The sequence below is a fragment of the Piliocolobus tephrosceles genome, chromosome 12 (assembly GCF_002776525.5).
Source record: "Piliocolobus tephrosceles isolate RC106 chromosome 12, ASM277652v3, whole genome shotgun sequence".
NCBI lineage: Eukaryota > Metazoa > Chordata > Mammalia > Primates > Cercopithecidae > Piliocolobus > Piliocolobus tephrosceles.
The window spans coordinates 118120632-118127854 of record NC_045445.1 but is presented as its reverse complement, the minus strand read 5'-3'; the positions used below and the strand labels follow the sequence as shown (position 1 = coordinate 118127854).

Here is a 7223-nt window from a genome sequence, read left to right as displayed (position 1 = left end):
ACTGAAAGAAGGATATTCAAGGAACAAAAAGTTAATTACTGTTTAGAATAATATAGTACTTTGGCCCCAGATGACAGAGTGCAGCTGAATTGAAGGTCTTGGAAGACAGATTCTGGCTCAGCACAAAGAGGAACCCTCTCACAATTAGATTTGAGAAGACCAGTGAAAAATTGAAAATCCAAGTACAGTCATCAACGGGATGATAAATGTGGGGACCAGATTGTTGTTACATGTATAAACATATCCAGTTGAATTGTGGCTTCTGGTGGCAATGAGTGTCTTCTTGTCACTGAACGTGTTCGAACGCTATGAGAACAGTTTTATCAATAGAGCAATCACCCTTTAATTCACTCCGACCTGCATTCTGCCTCCATTGCTCTGCTATCCTTGCTTTTACTATGTCTCTGTCTCCTTACTGAAAAATTTTTTAAAAAAACACACTTTTTGTGATGTTAATAGCTAATGTTATTGATTGCATGGTGTTTACCAGGTATTATTCTATAAAATTTAGGTGTTGCATTTTTTTTCCAGTTATTGATACTTTACTTAAACAAGAAAGTACGATTTCTTAAGGGGTTTCATAGTTGAAAAAGCTACAATTATATCATGTTGCAAATACATTTTTAAGTTTTTTTTTCAATTATAACATTTAAAAAAATGCTGTAAATGGAACTGTTTGGCTTTGATTATATATATTTCTTCATAGTCTTTACATGGTATCGGCACAAAGAATTATCTTCTACCTTTGTTCCAATTAATTGTTACATGTAAGTTGCTTTTTATTCCAGTGTATCCAGAGTGGTGAAATAACAAGGCCAGCCGTGTTGCCAAAGTTTGCTCCAAGCATATAGGAGGAGATGGGCCATATGTAGGAGTTCACTGACCTTGAGGGTGTTACATATCCTGTACGTGTTAGTTTCCTTATCTGCCATGGTCTTTTCCAATCCAGTGGTATAGAAAGTACTCCAAGACATGTTGCCACAAAACTAGAAATTGTAGTGATCTGGACACTATTCTCCCAAGTGAATATAACTCCCTTTCCAGTGGAAACTCTTATCCATGCTTTGAGATTTGGTCCTAACAAAAATAAACTTGGTAGAGTAGTAAAAGCAGACAAAATAACCACAAATAAAAATGTTTCCATCTTCAACTCTAAGGGTGGCACTCCATATAGAACAAAAATTACATGAATTACATGCAAGAAACAAGACATAAGAAATTAATACAGCATTTCAAAAATCTAGTCACCTTGTGTGATGATAAACTTCTTTTAGAGGATGCATTTGGTTTTGCTACTAAATATAATACTGGATTGACAGCAGTTAGAAAAACACAACAGATGTACAACCATATTAAGTGTGCTTCCAATATTGAGAAGTTCTCCAAAAAGAATGATGGAATGAAGATGATCAGGCTAATTGAAAATATGCATAAAAGATCATTATACAATAGTCTCTTGATATCAGTGTCTTTCATTGTGTTTTCTTGGGTGGCTATCTGACTCTCCCACCTGCAAAAGGAAAAGACACTGAGGCCTTCTGACGTCAGGTATGACTCCCTGCCCTGACCTTTCCATGTGTTGTATTTAATGCATCCAAGAAACCTATAAAGTAAGTCATATTATCATTTAATTTTATATGATTTTGTAAGTATATTTGAAATTCCTACATCGGAGCCTCATAGGCAGCTCACAATTATGCTGTTAAAACAGAACTCTTGATTTCCAACCTCTCTTTCAGGAACTGAGACAGGAATAACTTCAGTTTACATCCCTTTCTTTCTTGGTGATCTATCTATCTATCTATCTATCTATCTATCTATCTATCTATCCATCATCTACCTGTCTATCTATCTATCTATCTATCATTTATCTATAGATAGACTGATACATTTCTATCAAATCTAATTTATCACCAACTCTGGTCCATTCTACCTTCACAATATTTGGATCTGTTCAATTATTTCCAATTCACTGACACTAACCTGGCACAAGTTCACCTCTAATTGGACAATGGCAAGAATCACTTGATTAGTTCTTTACTTAGACTATTTTCTCTTTTGAATGAGTAGATTTCCTTACAGAGAAGTTAGTTGTGGATGCTGTCCCCTTCTTCTTCCTGAATGCGTTCCTTCAGGGTTAGGCTGGAGATGATTTTTTTTTTTTTTTTTACCATAAACATCATTTTGGTATTATTGCATAATATTCCATCTTGTAGCTATATATCATTTAACTATTTCTCTGCTTCAGATCATTTAAATAATTCCTAATTTAAAAATTTTAGATTTCATTTATTAGAGCAGATTTAGATTGGCAGAAAAACTTAGCAAAATATGGAAGGTTCCCATATACAGCCTCTTCCCTTCTGGTTTTTTCTACTATTAATATCTTGTATTAATGTGGTATATTTGTTACACTTGATGAACCAGTATTGATACATTATGATAAACTTTGTCCATAGGTTATATTAGAGTTCACTGTGTGATACATACATTTGTATGGGTTTTGAAAAATGCGTAATATAATATATCAGACATTAGAGTATCATAAAAAACAGTTTCACTGACCTAAAAGTTCTCTGTATTCCAGCCTTCCAACCTCCCTCCTTGCCTCCAGACCCCTGGAAATCTCTATTTTGACTTTTTTTTTTTTTGCCTTCTCCCCATCTCTACCTGCCCACTGCCCCACCTCCACAAGCACAGTCAATTTCCAAGCACCATCACAAGAACTAATATCTCCAAACACAGATTTTAGAGAAAGACAAGTGTAGCTTTATATTTTCTATCTCCCTCATAGAATTCTAAGTCTTTGAGGAATCTTAGAGATTATCTAATCCAATGATTTTTATTCTTCAATATTTTTGTGTACAATTCGTTATTCTATTTTTTTATTGCAAGTGGAAGAAGGTAGGGGTCTGAACCAACATGGAATTTTATTTTGTAAGTAGAACAAGTGAACAGAATTACAAATTGCAGAGCCAGAGGCATCAGGCCAGCTTAGTATAGTCTTGCAAATCAAATATCTTATGGGTCTGCTTAGATCAACTGCATGTCGGTCTGTGATTTCAGCATGCCAGGAGTGTGCACATACTTACAGGGGAGAAGAGTCAGAGGTCAAAGACACAATAAATATTATGTGGTGTGATGCTTAATTTTATGTATCGATTTTGCTATGTAGGCCACAGTGACCAGATAGCTGGTCAAACATTATTCTGGATATTTTGGAGAAGATGTTTTTTGGATGAGATTAACATTAAAATTGGTGGACTTTGAGTAAAGCAGATTGCCCTCCATAATGTGAGTGGGCTTCATCCAATCAGCTGAAGGCTGGAATAGAACAAAAGGTAGAGAATTCTGTCAGCAGGCAGCCTTTGAACTCGAACTGCAACATCGACTTTTCTCCAGGTCTTTATTTTTGTGGCTTTCCCTGCAGATTTTGGACTTGCCAGCATCCATAATCATGTGAGTCAATTTCTTAAAATAATTTTTTCTCTCTTTATGCATTCGATTGGTTCTATTTCTCTTGAGAACGCAAATATACTGAAGTCAAAGTTGATGGGAAACACTGAGTCATATTTTTTTGGTAGATATATCATTAAGAGGATGTTAATTTTTGCTAGCTGTTTTTAAAAACCTACTTGCCACTGGACTACTTCTGGTTTCCACTGTGGAGTCAAAAGGTAGAGTGAAGAGAGTGGGAGATATGTGGGAAGATGGGGGTGGGTGAGTATCACCGCCTTAGCTTCCTAACTTCCAATTGAATGTAACTCCCTTGGTAATATATTTTCTCATAGCAGGCAGTGGCTTTCAAGATAATTGCTTAGACTTCATGGCTCCTCAGAGTAATATGATTAATACTCCTGTGATGTGAGTAACGATGATGCATCTTCCTCAGAAAGCGGTTTTAAAACATCAGGTCTCATACAGTTTCTCTCTCGCATTTTTTTATAGCTCCTCTGCTTATAGAAAGCTACAGTATGAGACTAAAGAAGTAGGAAACTATAGTTAAATCAGCCCTTCACTATTTTCAATGTTCCAGAAAAGTGACATCTTTTCTTGTCGTCTTTTTTCTTTACAGGAAAAATATTAGCAAGGACTTTTCAAAGAAAACTTCAAAAGAATCACAGAATTTCTAAGATGGGTAGGAAGGAATGGGGCTTTTTTCCCATCTTAAGAGAGATGGGAGAATTCATTTAAAAGGCAGCAAGAATCGTGTATGGATTTTATTAGGAAATATCCATTTATTTAACAAATGCTTGGGAAAGCTTCATTGTGTCAAAGGTTCTGTGATTCAGGATCTGTTTACAGTGATGAGTAAGACATTGTCCCTAACGTCAGTAAGTTCATTATTTAGAAGAAAAATAGCCAGTCAAACAATTACTTATAATATAGTATGAAAAGTACCATATTATTCCAGGGGTGCAGAAATAAATCTGTGAAGAAATAACATTCTAGAGTACTTTCAGGCAGGGTAAAAATATGAATGAATGGCATGAGACAAAAGTGTATTTGTCAGGCACTGCACTGGCAAATGCAGTTAAAAAAAAATCACTCTTTTTTTTTTTTTTTGAGACGGAGTCTAGCTCTGTTGCCAGGCTGGGGTGCAGTGGCGCGATCTCGGCTTACTGCAACCTCCGCCTTTCGGGTTCAAGCAATTCTCCTGTCTCAGTCTCCTGAGTAGCTGGGATTATAGGTACTATGTGCAGCCAACTTTTGTATTTTTAGTAGAGACGGGGTTTCACCATGTTGGCCAGGATGGTCTCGATCCCCCGATCTCGTGATCCACTCACCTCACCTCAGTCTCCCAAAGTGCACATTGTTTTTAAAAGTGGTTTTTTGGGAAAGATTATTACTGCTAAGCTGACGTTGTTTGTGTTGGGCATGGTGGCTCGCACATGCAATTCCAGTGCTTTGGGAGGCTGAGGCAGGAGGACCACTCAAGGCCAGGAGCTCAAGACCGGCTTGGGCAACATAGTGAGACCCCCATCTCTGCAAAAAATAATTTTTGAAAAAATTAACCAGGCATGGTGGTGTGTGCCTGTAGTACCAGCACTTGGGATGCTGAGGTGGGAGAATCCTTGAGCCCAAAAATTCAAGGCAGCAGTGAGCCATGATTGCACTACTGCACTCCAGCCTGGGCAACAGAGTGAGACCCTGTCTGATGTGGTGTGACTGTGTCCTCACCCAAATCCCATCTTGAATTGTAGCTCCCACAATTCCCACGTGTTGTGGGAGGGACCTGGTGGCAGGTAATTGAATCATGAGGGGCGGGGCTTTCCCACGCTGTTCTCGTGATAGTGAATAAGTCTCGTGAGATCTGATAGTTTTATGAAGGGCAGTTCCCCTGCACACACTCTCTTGTCTACTGCCATGTAAGATGTGACTTTGCTCCTCAGTTGCCTTCTGCCACGACTGTGAGACCTTTCCAGCCATGTGGAACTGTGAGTCAATTAAACCTCTTTCCTTTATAAATTTTTTCCTCAGAGTCTCAGGTATGTCTTTATTAGCAGTGTGAGAACAGACTAATACACTGTTTCTAAAAAAAAATTAAAAATTTCAAAATTGCCATCCTATTACTGGGTATATACCCAAAGGATTGTAAGTCTTACTACTATAAAGACACATGCACACGTATGTTTATTGCGGCACTATTCACAATAGCTAAGACTTGGAATCAACCCAAATGTCCATCAGTGACAGACTGGATTAAGAAAATGTGGCACATATACACCATGGAATACTATGCAGCCATAAAAATGGATGAGTTCGTGTCCTTTGTAGGGACATGGATGAGCTGGAAACCATCATTCTCAGCAAACTATCGCAAGAACAGAAAACCAAATACCACATGTTCTCACTCATAGGTGGGAATTGAACAATGACATCACTTGGACACAGGAAGGGGAGCATCACACACCAGGTCCTATTGTGGGGAGGGGGTGGGAGGAGGGACAGCATTAGGAGATATACCTAATGTAAATGATGAGTTAATGGGTGCAGCACACCAACATGGCACATGTATACATATGTAACAAACCTGCACATTGTGCACATGTACCCTAGAGCTTAAAGTATAATAATAATAAAAAAGAGAGCACCTAAAAAAAATCAAATTAGAGATTTCAAGTTAGTGTTGTGTTTTAGTTTTTAAAATCTTTTCAGAAGATTACAGAAAACAGAGAGAACAGAAAATAAAATAGTAAAGATGTATATGAGAGGCCTAATGGATGAAGTAAATTATTTTCTTTAAAAAATATTCAATTGTTAAATTGTAAACAATGCTAAATAAATTTATAAAAATAAAAGGTGGTTGTTCAAATGTTCATAAGAAAATTTCAAATAGACCTATAATCTTCAAAATCTTGCAAGAAATAGGAAATCATGTTTGTCTGGATGAGGTATGCCTTTGTGGTTGTTGAAAAGGGTTTATGAATAGCTTTAAACAGTTACGTTTTCTTATTTAATCTAGTGAAATATCACCTTTTAGGATTATTCCAGCAAAACAGAAAAGAAATAATTTCCCTTGGTCCAAGGCATCTGTACAGATTATAGAAAGAAATAATAATAAAAAAAAAAAAGTGAAAGCGTTAGGTGTATTATTTGACTTTGAATTTATTTCCTTTCTCTCCTTTATATGTCTGTAAACTACACTTTAAAAGTCTCTGACAATTTCCGAGGATAAAAAGGACAGGACTGCTGTCTCTTGTCTGAACTGCCCTGCGGGAAGCCACTGCCTGGGCTCACGAGACTGCAGTGAAGGCATGCGTGTCCCTGTGAAATCAAAGTGATTGGACATTGTCCTAACAATGATTAAAAGTTTGTTTTTAAAAAGCATGTGGATATTTTAGATATGTGCAGACATTCTTTTATCTCAAAGTGTAACAAATTACCTAAATTAACTTCATGCTGAGAAGTAGAGCTATTACTCAATTGTAAGAAACCTCATTCGGAGTGAGAATTATTGTACAATTGCCTCTGTGTTTTGAATGAGGCACTTCAATGTGAATAAAAAGATACACATATTGCATTCTAGAAAGGAAAATAACAATTTCACATAAAACTTCTCATGCTGTCGTTGTTCTGTTATTTTATGCCATTCAAAAGTGGCTTGAGTGCACATTGGAGAACTTTGCGAAAATCATAAATTTTCATTTTCAAAACAATATACTTAATAATTGCATTAGCAGTAAAGAGTTTTCTTCTGAGCTATTGTTCATGATGACTGC

General features: G+C 36.8%; 1 pseudogene; it reads right to left on the bottom strand.

Annotated features, from left to right (window-relative positions):
- Positions 1-754: 754 nt before the first annotated feature.
- On the bottom strand, positions 755-1476 carry LOC111536576 (annotated as a pseudogene).
- Positions 1477-7223: the final 5747 nt, after the last annotated feature.